Source organism: Azolla caroliniana, unplaced genomic scaffold, assembly GCF_043228905.1.
Source record: "Azolla caroliniana isolate FFs.n. ecotype wild unplaced genomic scaffold, voAzoCaro1.0.p SCAF_22, whole genome shotgun sequence".
Lineage (NCBI taxonomy): Eukaryota > Viridiplantae > Streptophyta > Polypodiopsida > Salviniales > Salviniaceae > Azolla > Azolla caroliniana.
The window spans coordinates 613948-635417 of NW_028230457.1; the positions used below are offsets into that span (position 1 = coordinate 613948).

Here is a 21470-nt window from a genome sequence, read left to right on the forward strand (position 1 = left end):
CTTTAGATGTTTATATTTAACTTCCTTGTATACATGTGTCTAGAGATAGGTGTGTGTGATTGTGGGTGTGTGCATACGGATGTTCAAATGAGTATGTATGTGTTATGTACATGTACATATATACATTTATTATAATGTGGAAGTGTGTAACCGTGAATATATATGGAGATGTTTGCGCGTAAAAGTATGTGTGTGCATTTGGATGCTAGTGATTTGTGTTGGAGTAGATGAATATAAATATATATGTACATATATACGTTGTTGAGCGAGCAAACACAAAATGGGTCGAACCAGTTCAACAAGCTGGTTAGGCCTACTTAGGTCGATAAGCCTAAGCTCCAGATTGCGTTCCGGATTGGCTGGATAATTCAGATGATGGACCGGACGATGGAGTGACTACGGAAGCCGATCTAGAACATCACACGCGCCGATAAGGCCTATTTTAATAGATAGGCCTAATATAGGCAATTGGTGTTAGAGGCTCTTTTAAGAGCATTGAAGTACATGTTAGTACTTCATGACAGCTCTGTCAGACGGGCTTGTATATATAAAGTGTCTTTGAGCACTGTAAAAAGAAGAGATATGTGTGGAAGTATATGCGGAAGACATAGAGTACACAATCGATTATCCAGAAATATAACAGTCAAGTAAACACATAGTAAAGGTGAGAGAGAGAAAGACTGAGTGAGCAGACAACAAACTTCTATTACAAAAAAGCTTAGTTCTAAGTACATACAATGGTGCCCAAATGCACTTTATATATACAAGCTCATCTGATAAGGCTATCATGAAATATTGACACGTACTTCAATGCTCTTAAAAGAGCCTCTGACACTAACTGCCTATATTAGGCCTATTTACAAGAATAGGTAGATCATTTGCACGTGTGATGTTCTGGATCGGCTTCCATAACCGCTCCGTCATTTGATCTGGATTCGTCATCGGATTCGATATCCGGTTTGTCATCTAGATTTGGCATCCAGCTTCTTGAACTAGTCTGACATCCGTTCTGGAACCTAGCTCGGAGCTTAGGCTTATTAGCCTAAGTGGGCATAGCCAATTGGATCATATCCAGTTTGGCTTGCCAACTTGTCCAACCGGTTTGACTATTAAAAGACAAGCTCAACATGGGCCGAACCGGCTGAAGAAGTCGAGAGGCGGATTAGATGGAGACTGATTGGCTAGGCCCGGATCGGTTGCATAAGCCGAAAGCCGAATCAACTACTGGGCCAAATTGGATGGTCGAGTTGGATGGAATCCGATGGGGCGTTAGGGGCCTATATTCCTATGTTAGTAAATAGGAATATTATAGGCAAAGTTAGTGCCAGGCTCATTCATGAGCATTAAAGTACTGATAGTACTTCTGTTAGCCCACTTGTCAAGGTTTGTATAAAATGTGCTCACTGAGCACGTTGTATGTACAGAGTGTTATTATTTTGAATACAAGTTCTGTTGTTCGCTCTCTTTGTCTCTCTCTATGTATCTCCATTCTCAGTGTTTACCTAATTGTTGTTACGTTTCCGGATAACCAACCGAGTACTCGGGGTCCTTCTACATAACGCTTCCGCACATATCTTTTACATGGTATCAGAGCGCGAGGGTTGAGAATCCTCTGCTGCCGACAAAGCGAACATGATAGGGACAAGTTTTTTCGTCTCCCGGAAAAGAAAAGACAGGAACATGGATAGAGCTATGGGTAGCTCACTTCCATTGGAGAAGTTGGACAGGAGCAACTACGCATCTTGGTTCTACAAGATGCACCAATGCCTGTTCGGGCACAAATACTCTAGTTATGTGGAAGGAGCGAATGAAGTACCACCAGAGCCGACACACAGAGACTTCCCATCTTGGGAGCAAGTAGTGAGCTGAGTCTTGTATTGCCTTGCCTCGTGTGTCCATGATTAGATGCTCGGGTATATAAGAGATGCAAAGTTGACGAAGGATGCTTGGGGGAACCTGAAGAGTGTACTTGCCGCCAACACCACAACCTGAAGTTGCATCTAAGGCAGGAGCTCAACAACGTTTGACAAGGAGGTATGTTGACAACTGATTACACCAGAAAGATCAAGCATATTTGTGACTCACTTGACTCCATCAACGTGATGGTGGACGGAGAGGGGATGGTGAATATCTATCTTGGAGGTTTAGCTTAGAAATACGGGTCGTTTTGGATGGCTATCTGCACAAGGGAGAAGTCTCCGTCATTTCTCGACTTACAATCGATGCTCTATGTAGAGGAGAACCACACGAGCACGTTAACGAGTATGCACGCCTCAACCAGATGTTGTACACAGAGGCGGATCGGCCCGTGGTCATGGTGGATGAGGTAGGTCGACGCGCAATGGAGGTGGCCGACAGGAGCAGAACCCGAGGCATAATCGAAATGTCGACAACAACTTCAGACCCTCCACAAGCAAGGGGAGTCAAGGCACTACCGGAAGCTAGCAAAGTAAGGCCACAACGGAGTGCTGGTACTATGGCAGGAAGGGCCAAAGAGAGAGCGAGTGCTCAAAGAAGAGCTGGATCAATCTGGGGTGACGTAGATAGGTGTCAAAGATTGTACTACTCTAACGGAAGCATAAAGCCAACTCGATGGCGATGTGCACCTCGAAATCGAAGGAGGTGTGGTATGTGGGTTCCAGCGCATCAAACCACATGACAAACCATGAAGAATGGTTCTCTTATCTCGAGAAGCCGGAGCAGTCAGGGGTCGTTGAAACTAGCGATGACAACCCTCACCCCATCGAACATATTGGACATGTCCCTCCGAGCCATGTTGGTCAAAGAGGAATCATGAGAAATGGCTTGCATGTGCCGACAATCACCAAGGGCTTGGTGTCGGTCGGACAAATTGTCGACCAGGGCATGCAAGTTCAATTTACTCACCTGGGGTGCTTCATTGAAGAAGAAAGCAAGATTATCACGCAAGGGTGTAGAGAAGGAAGGATGTTTATCCTCAAAAACAATGACGTTGCCACCGCTATATTCTCTAAAGGGCAAAGGATCTAATCGGAATCGACCTATGGCACAAGCGGTTCGGCCATGTCAACTTCCTATGGCTTCGAGAAATGCAGTTGAAGAATATCGTTTTCGAGCTGTCGAAATTCAATGGCTAGAAGGGTCAAGCCTTTGAAGCCTCTGAATTAGGGAAGAATCATTGACTTCCATTCGCTAATGAGAGAAATTGGATCCAAAATAAGCTCGATTTAATCCATTCAGATGTGTGCGGACTGACACAAAATGTGAGCATCGGAGGGAGCCACTATTTTGTGGCCTTTATCGGTGACTTCACTCGGCATAGTTGGGCATGCATGATAAAGAATAAGAGTGAAGTCCTCTCTTGTTTCATGAAGTAGAGCCTTGCCGAGCAGGGGACAGGACAAAAGATCAAGTTCCTCAGGACCGATGGTGGGAAAGAGTAGTTTTCTGACTAGTTCTCTAGTTATCTACAGAAGGAAGGAATTCGACGTGAATTCTCCTACAGATACATGCCGCAACAAAATGGCGTGCGGAGCAGAAGAATCGAACCATTGAAGAAGCGACCAGGGCAATGCTTGAGGAGAAGGATATGCCGAAGTTTTACTGGGCCAAAGCTAATAGGACGACTGTATACTTGTAGAAATGGGCTTCTGCAAATGGAGTGTCACCACACGAGTTGTACTTTGAGAAAAAACTGAACTTGGCACTGTTGAGAATCAAGCTCAACTTGTGTGAACATGTGCTTATGAAGAAAAGGACGATGTGTGAAAAAGTGTGTGAGCACACTTTATTGTAATCCCTGTAGTCGTCGAGTGTGTGTGAGCACACTTTATTGTAATCCTTGTAGTTGTCGAGTGTTAATGTAGTCAAAGAATATTAGATATTCTTATGAAAAAAACCGTACTCAAGTGGATATCTTGATTAGATTCCACCAACACTTTATTGTAATCCTTGTAGTTGTCGAGTGTTAGCATAGTCAAAGAATATTAGATATTCTTATGACAAAATTGTACTGAAGTGGATATCTTGGTTAGATTCCACCAACACAATTTATATGGAAGTCCCTTGAGGACTTGTATATAAAACCCCTTTTGCCCATTCGGTTTTGTTGATGATCTTTAGTTAATTAATATAGCTCTCTTAAGTGCATCAGTTGTCATCCCCCTACTGTGTGTTTTCTTATTTTCTTGTTATTCTCTCTGATTCCTTCTCTTGCTTATACACTCACTCTCTCTCACACACACACTACGCTTCTGAATACTCAACTCTACTAGAGTTAGAATCCTTACATGGTATCAGAGCGTGAGGGTTAGAGATCCTTCACTGAGCTCTACCATTGAAATTGTGTGAGTAGCTAGAGACATTGTTTCAAACCAGCTATCATCATTGTAGTGTTGCACGTCAAGAGGCTCACGTTAACAGGAGCATACGAATCAAGCTAAATCAGAGAGATGAATGCACAAATGGGTTGCACACTTCCAACAAAGAAGTTGGACAGGCACAACTACACATCTTGGGAATATAAGATGCAATGGTGGAGTTATATCGAGGGAGCTGAGGAAACAACCCCCGATATTATAAATCTCAATTACCCCACATGGCAGCAAGGCACTAGTAGGGTGATGTATTGTTTGGCAACATGTGTGCAAGATCACATGTTAAGCTATATTCGTGATGCAAAAGCTGGCCCCTAACAAAAGCGTGGAAAAACTTGAAGAAGATTTTTGCAACTTCAACCACAACGAGAAAACTTCAACTCCAGCAAGAGTTGAACAATATTCAGTAGGGGGATATGTCCGTGACGGACTATACCCTCCGGATCAAAGACTTATACGATTCACTTGGTTCCATCAATGTAGTAGTTGATGATGACGAGATGGTGCATATCTGCCTTGGCAGCCTCGCACAAAAATATGGCTCATTTCGAACTGCCATAACAACAAGGGAGAAGCCCCCAAACTTTTTCGACTTGCAATCCATGCTAATGGTTGAGGAGAACCATACATGGTCGAAAAGCACGAGATCTGATGGGCAGATGCTATATACACATGATGATCTCGGTCGAGGTCACGATCATGGTCGTGGAAATCAGGGGAGGAATGGTTGAGGAAGAGGTGGACAATGTCCACAACAATTTAATTCCAGTCAGCAAGAAGGTTGAAACAGCCGGGGGAATTTCGGCAAAAAGGGGAGCTTTCCCCAACCTACATCAACCAGGTAGAACCAACAAACTAAATGTTGGTATTGTGGAAAGCCTGGCCACTTTGAAGTTGAGTGTCGGAAGATGAAGAATGACTCAGTTGTCTCACCTCGGCAGCAAACAAACTATGTTGTGATGGCTGACCTAGAAAACAAAGGGTCGATGTTTGTTATGTGACACCGAGCGAATAACATGATAACAAGATATGTTTGTTATGTGACACCGATGTTTCCCAACCTGATGATGTCTGGTTCGTGGTTTGAGGTGCCTCAAATCACATGACAAGTCATCAAGAATGGTTCATGAATTTGAGGGAACCCGAGAGACCCGACGTGGTGGAGACCAATGATGATTCCACACACATGATTGAGCACATTGGAGATGTGGCCCTTAACAATCAGGACAAAAAGGGCTACATGAAGGATGTACTGCATGTCCTGATAGTCACAAAGAATTTGGTCTTGGTTGGCCAAATTGTCAAGCAAGGAATGCAAGTACGATTCAATCAGGAAGGTTGCTTCGTTGAGGATAAGGGCCAACTTATCGCTCATGCAAGAAGAGAAGGTCACATGTTTATTCTTGATGTGACTGAGGTGAACACAACAATGTATTCAAAGGGACTTAAGGCCGAGTCTGATATTGAGTTGTGGCACAAAAGGGTTGGCCATGTAAATCTCGGTAAACTTTGATCAATGCAAACAAAAGGGGATGTGTACGGATTGCCACGATTTACTTCGAAACATCCTGATAATGTATGTGGGCGTGCCAGCTAGGCAATCAACATAGGCATCCATTCCTAAGCAAAAGAAATGTGAGTAAAGGCTTGTTGGACGTCATCCACTCAGATGTATGGGGCCCAACTCAAACAACGACAATCGGTGGGTGTAGGTACTTCGTTACCTTCATTGACGACTATTCACGTCATACTTGGATATGCCCGATGAAGTCGAAAAGTGAGGTCTTCTCCCACTTTCTTAAGTTAAAGAATCATGTGGAAAATGAGACAAATCGCAAGATTCGACGTTATGGTCTAATGGTGGCCAAGAATACTTCTTTAGCGAGTTCAAGGCCTTTCTCGAAGAGAAGGGAATTCACCCGGAATTTTCTTGTCGGTACACACCACAACAAAACGATGTTGTTGAGCGGAAGAATCACACAATTCTTGAGATGGCCCGTGCCATGCTGCAAGAGAAGAACATGCCCAAGATCTATTGGGGCAGAGACATCTGTTATGACTGTGTACAATAGGTGTACAACCGAGGGTGTCCATGACATCACCCCTCAGGAGAAGTATTTTGGGACAAAGCCATATCTTTCGCACTTGAGGTCATTCAAACTCCAGAAGGGTTCCTACTCTCACAACAACACTATGTGTTGAACTTGCTCTACAAGTTCGGAATGACCGAGTATAAGTCCATCTCGACGTCCCTTGATCGAAATATGAAGTGAACTACAGATTCTGGTAAATTCTGCAAGCCGACACAGTATCGCCAAATAATTGGGAGTCTTATCTACCTAACTATCACCTAACTAGACCTTAGCTATCGGGTTGGGTTTTGTAGCCAATTCATGCAAAACCCCCTGCAACACTCACATGGATTGTGCTAAGCAAGTGTTATGTTATGTTAGTGGAACACTTGATTATGGTATCTTCTATAAGTGTGGAGTACCACTTCGACTTGAAGGCTTCACGGATTTTGATTGGGCGGGCAATGCATCTGATAGGAGATCCACTTCGGGATTTATATTTTCACTCGGTAGTGGAGCAATCTCTTGGTGCAGCAAGAAACAACCAACAGTCGCTCTATCGAGCACTGAGGTGGAGTATAGGGTTGCAGTTGTAGTTCCTTCTGAAGTTGTATGGCTAAAAAGACTACTAAAAGACTTCAACGAATTGGTGAACAAGCCAATACTGATCCACTGCGATAATCTTAGCAGCATCCAGCTTGCAAAGAATCTAGTGTTTCACGCCCGGACTAAGTACATCGAGGTGCACTATCATTACATCCGTGAGTTCATATTGGCCTGCAACATTGACCTCCAATACGTTGGCACTAACATGCAAGTGACTGATATTTTCACTAAGGCACTAGGTCTCGACAAGTTACGACAATTCTTAGTGGATCTAGGCCTTAGACTGTTATACGTTTTAGGGTTAGGGTTAAGGACGATGATGATGATGAATGATAACTATGATGATTGGTAATGAAGATAGACATGGTGATGGAGAGTATGATGGTGACAGAGATCATATAGAGAAGCATTGCGGGGTGGGGGGTGGTGCCTAGAATGGCTCCACCCCCCTCCCAAGGGGGTTCAACGTGAGAGAGGGAGAGAGAAGAGAAAAGGTGTCAAAGAGAGAGAGATTAGAGAGAAAATGTTCATTCATATTTCATTCATTCCCCATAAGGGGTTAAATAGTACAAGAGGGGGTAGATACATAGGGGTGTAAGCCCCCTCGAGCATTCATACTGGACACTCACTCACATCTCCTCGTATCCATCCACATGCACACACGTGTGCATGTGTTCACATACGTATAGACTCACAATTACATTTATGCCCCCTACACACACACAACAATCATCATGATAACATTTGACCCTCGCTCATCACATTGACTCTCCATACATCTCATACAGGGTAACACAGACCACTTGATATGTTGAGCTTGGGGGATAGTACAAGTACAAAAATGAAGGAAAATATGGAGAATCAGCACCATACAAGAGGAAGAGTGAGACCGACATCGACAAAGTAAGGCCAACACATCTAATCCGACTTGACTTGACAAGTTAGAGGAAGACTTTCCAAAGCCCGGAATTTTTGAAGCTCGAATTTTTGGATTGGCAAGATCAACATTACTAGATCAAGATCAAGTACATAGGAACAATGGGAAAACCACGGTCTAGTAGTTCGACCAACTGCAGTTGGGTCTTCAATTGCACCAAGATAACCAACCTTAAGAGGACACACAATTGAACTTGAGGGGGTGTGTTGAGAATCAAGCTCAACTTGTGTGAACATGTGCTTATGAAGAAAAGGACGATGTGTGAAAAAGTGTGTGACCACACTTTATTGTAATCCCTGTAGTTGTCGAGTGTTAATGTAGTCAAAGAATATTAGATATTCTTATGACAAAATCGTACTGAAGTGGATATCTTGGTTAGATTCCACCAACACATTTAATATGGCAGTCCCTTGAGGACTTGTATATAAAACCCCTTTTGCCCATTTTGTTTTGTTGATGATCTTTAGTTAATTAATATAGCTCTCTTAAGTGCATAAGTTGTCAGCCCCCTACTGTGTTTTTTCTTATTTTTTGGTTATCCTCTCTGATTCGTGCTCCTGCTTATACACTCACTCTCTCTCTCTCACACACACTGTTCTGAATACTCAACTCTACTAGAGTTAGATTCTTTACAGGCACACTTGAGGGTGTTCGGTAACATAGCATATGTGCATGTGCTGACGGAGAATTGGCAGAAGCTAGACACAAAAGACGAGAAGTGTATCTTGGTCGGCTACTTGGATGAGCAGAAGGGTTATAAGTGTTATAACCCCCGAATGAAGCAGGTTTGAGTCCGTCGAGATGTCGTATTCAACGAGTCAGCTTCATTGTATTTGCCTCCATCTCCAACCCCCATCAACTCCATTATGAATTCTGAGGATGACGCCAGTGAGGCCGAGATGCCACTAGATGTGGAGGAAAGAATTAGAGCTCTAGATGAGAGTCCGATCTCATTACGGCTAAGTGGGCCGAATGGGGGCTTGAGCCGAAATGGTCAACCGGATGAACAGTCGTCGTGCAGTCCCCGTGTTAGAAACTGAGAAAATGGTTTACACGCAAGGAGAAGGGGAAGATGAAGATGCCAGAGTATGACATAGAAACCGGCGCATCGGATCGAAGTGAATCCGAAATGGCGAAGAGCAAGGATGGACCTCCGAAGATGAGGTCGGACTTGGCCAAGAGGACCTTGAAATTGGCCAACCAGAAGTTGTGTCGATCCACCCGCCAAAAGAACCTCGTAATCCGGTACAGGTACAATGAGTATATGATGCATCATTATGCATACATGGTGAAGGTGTCATAGACACACCAACTGCGGACTCAGACGGAGCACGAATGATGGGGTTGTGAGCGTGGAACTTAAGAAGTTGGGAACGACACAAGAGCATTAAGATAGAGATGAACAAGGAGACAAGATGGCATGAAAACGAGGATAATAGATTGATGTGTCAATGATTGGTGGTGAATCCCTTGAAAGGGACCAAGAGGTTACAAGTATTTATATTGTGAGTTGGAGAGCTATGTAGAGGCGGCGAAGGATGCTAATTGGCGTGCCTCCATGGAGAAGAGATGCGCGCACCAAAGTAGAATGAGACTTGGGACCTAGTTGACACACCCAAGGGTATGAAGCCGATCAAATCCAAGTGGGTGTACAAAGCCAAGTAGAATGCCAATGGCTTCATCAACCGATACAAGGCCCGACTGGTGGCCAAGGGCTACACACATTAGCACGACATTGATTACGATGAGACATTTGTGCCGGTTGCCAATATGACAACTATCCGGGTGTTGTTGGTGGTAGCAATGGCAAAGGGATGGTATTTGCACTAGATGGATGTCAAGAACGCGTTCGTGCAAGGGAGGAACAGGTGTACATGGTACAACCTCCTAGATTTCAATCCAGAGTGAACATGTCGGTTATTTGCAGATTGAAGAAGTCCCTCTACGGACTCAAGCAAGCCCCACGTGCCTGGAACGCGAAGGTCACGCAACGATTGTGTAGGATGAGGTTTGTTCCATCGAAGTCGAACTCTTCACTCTTCATTCGGCAGGGTCGAAGTGGGCCGGTTAGCATATTACTTTATGTTGAGGACCTAGTCATCGTCGACGCCGACCTGAAAGAAATCGGCCACGTGAAGTCCCAACTGGCGGCATCATTTGACATGAAGGATCTGGGGGACCTTCATTACTTGTATAAAAGTGCTCTCTGAGCACATTGTATGTACAGAGTGATATTTTGAATTTGAGTTTTGTGTGTTCTGCTCTCTCTGTGTCTCTCCGGTGTATTCTCTGTTTATCTTGTAGCTTTCTGAGCATTGAAGTACTTGTCAGTACCTCTGTCAATCCTTTTAAGGACTTGTATAAAAGTTCTCTCTTAGCTAGCACATTCTATGTACATAGTGATATTTTGGATCTAAGTTTTGTGTGTTTTGCTCTCTCTCTGTCTCTCCCATGTATTCTCTATGTATCTTGTAGCTTTCCATTAAACCTTCATTTTGTTTTTTGTTGATATCCGGCAAAACCGGTTGTGTCTACAAGCTTCCGCACATTAACTTTTACATATATAACAAATAAAATTAATGGTCTAGTAGTTAAGGCCATTGACTATCTATAAGAGATATAGAGTTTGGATCTTTCCTAGTGTTTATTAAAGAAATAAAAAAAATTAATTCTTTTTTCTGCCATTTCAAAACAAAACAAAAATTATGGGAAAAAAAGCATTTAAAAATTAGGCGCCTCAAAAAATGGGGGAAAGAAGGCTTGTAAAAATAGGTGCCTCTTTTTGTTTAAATAAAAGTGAAGAGGGCTTATTTTGGGGTTGCTCATTTTGTGGTTTGGAGCGTACCATTAGGGTTTTGGCTTCCTCGTCTTCGCTTCTTTACTTCTTAGTTGTTGTTGTTCTTCTGCCTATCGACATACTTGAGGTTTTTAGGGTCGTTTTTCTCCCTACTCTTCGTGAGTATTTAGGGTTCTTCTTCTTCTTCTCAAGTGTACCTTCGTTTACCTCGAGTCCTACGTTTGCATCGACTCTTTTGTTCATGTCGACTCTTTCATTTGCGTCGTTGCCTTTGTCTGTGTTAACTCCTTTGTTCGTCTCATCACCTACATTCACATTGTCGCCATGCTAGAACAATGAAGCAGTCAAAAGAATCTTCTCACTTGTCGAACGTCCTCTCTGGTTCAAGTCCCTTACGGTCCTCCTTGAGTAGCACACGTGCACACTTTTTTACTCAACAATGTGTCCCTAGTTCTTTTGTTTTGTACCGTGTCCTTGTAATTAGACAACGATGGTTTTATGTTATCCAACACAAAGACATGTCATGACAATGGCACACAATAATGAGCAACGTAATGGCCAAGCTAACACCAGTTGTTTATTCCTAAGTAGACGTGTGTGGGCTATTACATAGTTACTACACATTAAATGCCTTTACAACCAAACTTAAGGCCTTTAAGCATTTTCACACTTGGCCCTTAAGGTTTGTCTCAATCCCTAAGATTAAAAGTAATGCTCCCTTTTTAAAATCTCAATTAACCCTCATAATCTTATGCTTGTGTGTAGAAAACTATGGTAAAAACTATAGTGGATAAGATATGGTAATGCTTGAAACAAATGTTTTGTCGGATCACCACAAACTATAGTGGATAAGATATGGTAATGCTTGAAACAAATGTTTTGTCGGACCTTGTATAATGATAGGTAGGGTGTATTTCTTTGGCAAAGAATCTAGTCCATCATTCATCATCAAAACATATAGCTAGATCCGATATTGCATTCTCTACGAATGTGTCCATTAAGAAAAGGCTTATTATTGAAAAGATTTTGTCACTTGACAATATATTTATGTCAATACCAAAAATCTTCTAGCAAATTGATTACGATCTTTCCACACTAAATGGGCTTGAAATAGATTCCAACATTGATAGGTTGGGCTAATTACATTGTATATGGCCATTATAAGTGAGTGTTAAGTTGTTCTTGTTACCGGTAGGAGTATACGGGGAGGCATAAGGGGTGGAACCAATAATGTGGTTGATGTGTATATGTAATGTGTATGAGTGTGTAAGGATGAGTATGGTTATGAACACATGCACATTTGTGTGCATGTGTACAAAAGTGAGAGAGTGGGTCAGTAATGTAACTCCTTTCTTGTCTCATTCTTTTGTAACGGTTACCTCTTGTACTATATAAACCCCACCCATGTGCCCTAATGGAATATATAGAATTTCCCCCTCATTTTGGTGTTGTTTCTTATTTGTTTCTCTCTTCCTCCCTCACACGTAATCCCCCTTGGGAGGGGGGTGAAGCCATTCTAGGCTTCACCCCCCACCCATTAACAGTTGTGTGTACATTATAATGGACACATACATGTAGTGAGGGGTATTTGTGTAAATAGCTACAACAATTAGGTTAGCCCTAAAATGTATCTTAGATCAATTTACTCGTAAAATCTCTTTTATGGAATAAGCAAAATAATTATGTGTGCTAACAATGTTTCACACACACTCTCTCCCTCTCATTATTCATACCCTAATTGGTTCATTTTAACAGTATGCTTCTAATTTGTTAGGAATATGTCCCTCCAGTGAGAGGAGCCGACTGCTCGGAGAGAGCTGACAATCGAAGACAAGGAGTAGCCGACTGATCGGATGAGAGCCGACGGTTGAGCCCGGGGGAATCACTGTCAAAACGTGTATGATAGCACGTGAGTTCATCAATAGGGGTTTAAATTAACCATTGAGATACAGAATGTATATATGTAAGGGTATTAATAAATACATAAAAAATATATTTACATAAGGGCATTATTAATTATGTTAGAAAAAAAAAACATAAACCCATGAAATATTAGATATTTCAATGAGATAATAAAGAATATATTCTATAAACAATTGTGAAATTTGGAATAGCATACTGTATACATATATACATATACATGATATATACCTACATTTAAACATTACACCCATTTATGCATACTGACTAAACATGAATATATCACAAATATATATTATATCATATGTAAATACGTACATACACATACATAAATACATATATGTAAATGCATAATGCTACATACATACAAACAAGTTACACACACATACACACACACACACATAAATAAATTACATACTACATATCATATAATCCATACGTATTACACAATATACAAAACGTATATACCTCCCATTGGTTTTCACTTGGGGCATGGTGGTTTGGACATCTCTTGTCCGTGATGCATTTCATTATGACACCGAATCTATGGACCATGGATTTTACACTAAATCTAGAAGTGTTCATATAGTACCATTGTTGTCATTACAATTTATAGGAACACGAAAGGAAGTCCAACCCGTATGGGAGATATTGAGTAGTACCACTATATATCACATTTGGAAGGTTAGGTGCTCTCTTATTTTCCATCAGCTTAAAACACTACCAGCTGAATTGGTTTCAAATATTTGGTTAGACATAGTTCATACTTTGAAGGGACAATGGGATGGTATTGTTGGAGATTTTGATGCTAAAATTGCTCAACGGCATGACTTTATCACTATATGGAAAGCTACTCCATTCATGATAGCCAAATGTGGTACTCCTTATTGGCATTTTCAACCTCCGAAATGGTTGTTTCTCCCCCCCAATCACATAGAATTTAAATATTGTAAAAATGGTTACACTAATGACAGGATATCTTCTTAAAATAAATAAATAAATAAATATATACAAAACATATACCTACATACATACACACACACACACACACACACACACATATATATATATGTATATATGTATGTACATACATATTCAGCATATCACCATATATACAAACTACAATACTCACATATACATATACATACACACACACATCAGATATATGAGTGCATATTACTTACATGTTACAAACATACATCCATATACGATCCATATACATACTAAGCATGAAAATATCACAAAAATATACATACATAAATACATTACATATATACACATACGTACGTTCATACATGTGCATATATATATATATATATTCATTCATAGATTGCTATGCATATATACATACATATGCCTACAATGTTACATATACAAATTTTACAAACATATATCCATACACATACATACATACATACATTACATATGTAAATATATATCACCACATACACAAACATAGACACACACATGGTCATACACTATTACAGTACATATATACATACGCATACATACATTAGATATATACATACATACATATTATGCACATATTATAAACACACATCCAGAGACATTAAATCATGTACTTTGACACATGCATATATGCATACACATACATAGATATTCCACATATCACCGTATGTATAGGTCATACAAATTACAATACTTTTACATAGACATACACACACACACACACACACATTAAATATATGTATACTTACACATAAATTGGATATATGCATGCATATTATGTACATATTGCAAACAAACATCCATATATGAGCAATAAACATACTAAACACGAAAATACCCCAAAAATATACAACATAAATACATAAATATTACATATATACAGATATGTGCATTTGTACATGGAAAAACATATATTCATTCATACATTGCTACACGTATATACGTAGACATGCCTATAATGATACATGTATAAATGTTACCAACTTACATCCATACATGTACATACATACAATACAATATGTACATACATGCATGCATATGTGCATATATGTATGTGGTGTGTGTTGTATGTATGTATTGTATTGTATGCATGAATATACACACATAACACATATACATGTGCCATACGTAGGATACATACATATGCACATGTAAAGAACATACATGCACAGACACATGTCATATATATAATACATACAACACATGCAATACAATACATACATATGTACATCAATAGAAAATACACACATACATACATAGACACATGATATATGTACAATACATAATACATACATACATATGTAGAATATATAGAAGACATGCACACATACATGTATAGAACATACAAACACATATAGCACATACATACAATACATACATATGCACATATATAGAACATACACACACATAACACACAGATACATTATACATACTCACATGCCATGCATACAACACAGGCAACACAATACAATATGTCAATATGTACATACATACACATGTACACATGCCATACAAACAATGCATATATACAATAATGCAATTGATACAAAATTATACAATGCAACACAATATGTACATGCATGCATATACACATCAATACATGCACACAACACATACATATATATATATATATGTATGCATATATATAGAACATACACACCCATATAACACATACATACACACATGCTATATGTATATAATACATATACACATACATAGAACATACACAAGCACATAACACATACCATACATACTCACATGCCATACACGCAATATATACAATACAATCTTGTACATACGTACATACACACACCACATACATATATACACATGCACATATATACAACATACACACACATAACACATACATGCATGTACATACACACATATCACATACTTATATATACACATGCCATACACACAATACATACAACACATGGAATGCAATACATACATATGCACATGTACAGAGAGCACATACACACATACCCAAAGAATATACACATGCCATACACACAATACACACAAGAGGCGCAGCATAGGAGGCAAGAAGAAGACATGGTGCAAGAAGAGGATAAGCTGCAATGACAAAGCTGTCGAGCAACAAAACAATCAGGAACATCCGAGTGCATGTTGGAAATCTGAAATTTTGAGCTCCAAGACTCGATACTGGAAAGTATTCATGGGGATCTAAGGTTGTATTTCATACACAGATTTTAGATGTTGTCTACAATGCTTCTAACAATGAGCTTGTCAGAACACAGACTTTGGTGAAATCTGCAATTGTTCAAGTTGATGCCACACCCTTCCACACGTGGTAGAACATTCATTATGGCATAGATTTGGGGAAGAAAAAGAAAGCTTTTGCTACTAAGACCGAATTTGAGGAAGGAGAGACACCTGTTACAAGTGATGAAAGAGGCAAAGAAAAGCAATCATTTTGTCCGTAGAAATGTTGACCGACTCACGGAGAGGAAATTGGACCAGCACCTTGAAGATCAATTTTCCAGAGGTCGTTTGCTTGCTTGCATATCTTCTCGACCAGGTCAATGTGGTAGAGCTGATGGTTATATTCTTGATGGCAAGGAGCTTGAGTTCTACCAGAAGAAGATTCAAAGGAAAAAAGGCAAGACAATTGGACCTGTTGTGGCATGAGCAGAAATTATATTGTATGCTTTAGGCAACCGAGGCTTACAAATACATTGCATTGTTGGTGTGTGTTGGCTATTTTGAAATGAGTCACTTTCTTTGTTTTGCCCATGCCAATTTTTTGGTAATGACAATCTATAATTTCCTTTTCCATGTATTGACAGTATGATTAGCTCTTCTGCATAAGTTAGTGTGTTTCAAGAGCAAGGATTTCTTATCAATTAAAAAAAAAGGAAAGAAATGTTGGGGGTTGGACGTGGGGGGAAAAGGGGAGAGACAAAGAGCAGAGAGAGAGAGTCATGACCGTGATTGACCTCTTCGAAGTGGCCCTTCTCTAGCAAGTAAGGATGTGCAAGATGAGCTACAAGAAAGGCAGAATTTGTTGCCATCACGATCCAAACCTCATTCTGAGGGTTCGTGGTTTAGTACCATATCAATTTTTAACCATGTTTCTATGTCTGCATGTGTGCATATGTATTTTCATATGCATGGTTATGTTTGTGTGGGTATTTTAATGCATATATGAACATATACACATGCATTGGCAACTATCCCTCTCATGTTTTTTTTTCCATGTTAATTTGTGTATTTGTTATTGTCATTTCATAGGCAAGAAAAGTTCTTTTTGTCTTAAGAAGCCTCATGGGGAGCTCATGGTGTCAGTGCTTCCTTTGGGAAGGACCCTACATAGGTCAATTGGAGTAGATGTTACATTGTGAGGCAAGTTGTGAAGAGTATTGTTGCAGCAAGACTTGCTCATCGTCCCATTGTCCAGGTATGTATTCGTCTTGTGACCTTGGTGGATGTTGAGCCTTGTTCTTCCCTCATTGTTGCATGTTTTCTCCTTTTCCATGCAAATAAAGTCATGAGAAAATATTGAACTTGATTCTTCTTAGGAGCTTAGTAGAAATCAAGTTTGGTTGTGCTTATTTGTCAAGGAATGTATAATAGTTTAGGAAAATGTATTTGTTGTGTTTCCTTTGTATTCCTGAAATTGAAAGGAAATGATGAGAAATATTTTTACTTTAGGAAACCCCAATCCCAATTATTTCCAACTTGGGGTGATGGCTATCCACCTCGAGCTTTGCTGAGGCAGAAGCAAACATTGCAAGAAGACCCCTACATATGGTCACTTTGGTCGCGATGACCTTGACTTCACATTTTTGAAGCCAAGTTGGAGTTTATTCATCAAATCACACCCACTTTATTCTTCACTGATTGTGTCCTTGGATTTTATTATCACGTGACATTGTGTTCATCTTTCTTAGTGCTACATCATTACGAGAATGTAAGGTCTTGATTTCTACTTGTTGTAAAGGGAGGAGATTGATAAATAAATAATTGTATGTGTTGTAATATAGAATTGTTTCCATTACTTTCCTCTCGTCTAATGAATTATTGTTTGTTTGAAACATTATTTGAACCTTCGGTGTTTCATTATCATAGCAAGTTGGTTTTGCATGTGTTTGTTGCGAACTATATCATCTAAGGAAAAGATGTACTAGAAAGAAATGTTGTATTGCCAATAGTGTGATTGATATGTATGTCAAATGTGGCTTGACCCATATAGCACATATATTGCTTGATAAGCTTGACATATTGAATTAGTCATATATTCATCTTTTCCTTGTTAAATAATGTTGTGATGTGAGAAATAATTGAGCATTTGAAGGAACTTCTTGTAGTGATGGAGTATTCATGATGATTGTTGATGAAATTTCATAAAGTTTAAATAGAGAATATCGATCAAACCAAATAATGAACTATTCAATCTTTATGATTTTAGGTCCAATAGACAGGAGCCACTACACACACAACACATGGATACATACAAACATGCCATACAACAAAAATATACAACACATACATGTATATGAACACACACACACACACACACACACACAACCCATACATAAAAATATATACAACATATGTAGTACAATATATTACATACATACATACACACACATGTATGAAACATACATGTATCTTTTATGTAAGGGCATTTAAAATTAGATATTTTTAAAATATATATTGGCCCCAAGGGGTATTTTTATTAGTCCTTTTTTCATAGAAGGGTATCTAAAATAGTAAAAAACATATGTATTAGGGGTTTATAAAAGATGTCATGAATGCACGTGATATAACCTCTTTATATATAGTGGAGCCCCCGGGCGGTTGAGGAATCGACTCAGAGAGAGTTGATTAAGGTCGAAGACATGACTGGCTAGTCGGGCCGACTAGTCAGACCGACTCGATAGTCGACGAATGAGTCGGTTGATTAGTAAGACTATTATTATTATTGGATAATAATAATGGCCATGATTGTAAATAGCCCATTATGTGTATTAGTATAAATACACCTAGGGCAAACAAAACATTGATATATATGGGTGAGCCTCTGTAACGTAGCGTTAGAGAGAAGAGAGTGTGTGGGAGCGTGAGTGAGTGAGCGGTACCATAGCTGTGCTTTAGAAACAGAGGTTGAAAGAACAAGATCCAACGTGAATTGCCATATAATTGTTGTAGCCGAATTGGCTAACTTGATTCTTTTCTTGATTGGAGCATTAAAGTTTTTCATTGGTTCCAGCAAGTACTTTCTTCACTCGGGATGTCCTCATGATGGGCACATCAAATTCACCATACTCACTAGCTAGTGAGTGAGCCGATTTATTTTTGTTAGGTTGGTGGTCCTCGTATTTGGGCATTTTGGCCTTCCCTTTGTCCAATTTCAGGCCTGGCCGCAACGTGTTGTGATTGTTTGGAGGCTCTTGAGGTCCATTTAGCCTAGTTGAGATTGGAATCTCCTATGATATAGGCCTCAATCAGTCGTCTTCCTCCGAGTCTATGTTGAAATTGGCTACAACGAGTTCGGATGGAGCTGGGTCGATTTTGTACCAAGATACCAGGAGAGAGGATTCTCTCTTGCGAGGAAGGCCGATCTCATTGTGCCGAAATGGGGTGCCCCTGAGGTCTCATACTGTGGTCCTTATGCATCCCCTTGGATCTTATCTCATTTCCATAAATGGAGAGTAGCGTTGCCTTTTGTGCATTCATCTTCACTTAGGCTTGTCATTTTCTTTTGCTTTATGTTGGGCCTCCTAGTTTCGTTTGTCAAAAACAAAAGCATCCACAAGTATCAAGTTTGCATGTACCTATGCTCTTAACACTAGCAACTTCCTGCCCTTCAACCCAATTGGCCCTACAAATTGAGCTAACCCCTAGTATGCCCTTTTATGTTTTTTACTTCTTAAGGTTTGTGTACTTAACCTATCATTATGATAGAATTACTCGCAATATCTTAGTAAATGGAATGTTAAGTAAGTACATGGATCCGAATGTTTCACATCGTGCATCATTGGCGTCATGAAATTGACAACGCCATACCCCAACCTACCCTAATCATGACCCCAATTGACATCAAACTTGAGGTAGAAGAATTTATTTTTTGTTTTGGGTTTTCATCTTCACAAAAAATTGTACCACTAGAGGAGAAATTTGGTGTGCATGTGAAATAACATATTATTGACACATGAGACTTCTCTCGTTTAGTCTATAGCCCATGAGCAACAAGTTCATTTGAACCCAAATACAATGTGACTAACTCTCAGAGGATAAACTATCACCATTTCCCTTTCTTGTATTAACATCTTTCAATGTCAACCACATGATATGTTCAAGAATATTCAAGGAACAATGATATCTATGTGTAACATTGAAGTATCTACATGTCAAACTAGATGATTTAGTTTTCTCATTGCTCATTTACCCTAAACCCTATTTCATATATATGAACTTACCCAGTTAGTAAAAGGTAATTTAATATTCATCTTAAGCAAGTGGATGTACTTCATTAGAGTCAACCTCAAAGAGTTTATGTACAATGTACATATGTATTTATATATTTGTACAATGTCACTATACAAATCATGCATGTACGTGCACACATACATTTATCTGTCATGAACATGTTGAAGTAATTTACATCAAGCAGTAAATGAAAAGTAACATATAGGTTGCGTCTGGTTTGCTAAGATTTTTGTGCAATAGTGGCAAATATTTCAATTCTTTGTTTCACATATGTCTAGGTGGTGATATTGTTTTCTACCTTTGGGTTTTGTAAAATTACAACTTTAAAGTCATACTTTTAAGAGAAAATCGTTAGTATGCATGATCCCAATGCTACCGTGCTCGTGACCCGAATCCTTAACCTTTGGTTACAATTCACAAGCTTTAAATTTTCTTGTGAGACTAATGGGTGTATTTGTGACTTATAGGTTCCTTGAATCGAGATTAAGGAACACCCAAGAGAGGATAATTTAAAAGTGGTCAATAATACTTCAATATTAACAATATTACCTTTGATTTACTTTTCCTCTTTTTTATAAATAGTCTTTCTACTTTAGTTGTTGCAACATAAACAATGTTTCTTTGATTCTAACGGAACTAAGCATATTTTGAATGATTTTTTCATGTATTGTGCCAAAAGGCACTTGTAGAGTTCTAATTTGATCCATGTATTAAAGTTTCTTACGTGAGCTATAAAAATATTGTTTTGACATTGTGTTTGAGCATGGAATGAGTTTGTTTCTAGTTCCACAAAAGAAAAGGCAAGCTAGTTCTCGTGACAAGATACACAATAATAAAGAAGACCATACGGTCCTCATATAAAGATTCAGTGTGAAAAGACATTTGGTTCTTTAGGTAAGCAATGATTTAATTGTAAAAGTAGATATGTACTATCACATTAAAGTGACCTCGATGTACTTGGGTATGGGCACCTTATGTGTTGGGTGAGCAATGAGAGAGAGAGAGAGAGAGAAAGAGAAAGAGAAAGAGAGGCCTCAACGCTTGCATTATTCATTGCTTGACACATACATAGCGATAACGTCTTCACATTGCTCGTTGATAGACACGCATGCACATGCGTGCGAGCACACACACTATGTGTGAGACTTTGATTTTTTGGCAAGTAAACATACATTATGTATCAATAATATTGAATATATTATATACCACCACAAAAATCACAAGACATTTGAGATAGAGATCATTTAGAAAACAAGTTAAATGAATGTATTTGCACCATTGATTAGATGGCACATGGCATGTGCGAGAGAGCGGGGAGAGGGCATATTGAGCCTCTTTCCTTGTCAATCACTCCT

The 21470-nt window shown here is 39.4% G+C and overlaps 1 pseudogene; it reads left to right on the top strand.

Annotated features, from left to right (window-relative positions):
* Positions 1 to 6773: 6773 nt before the first annotated feature.
* On the top strand, positions 6774 to 16508 carry LOC147849700 (small ribosomal subunit protein eS8 pseudogene; annotated as a pseudogene).
* Positions 16509 to 21470: the final 4962 nt, after the last annotated feature.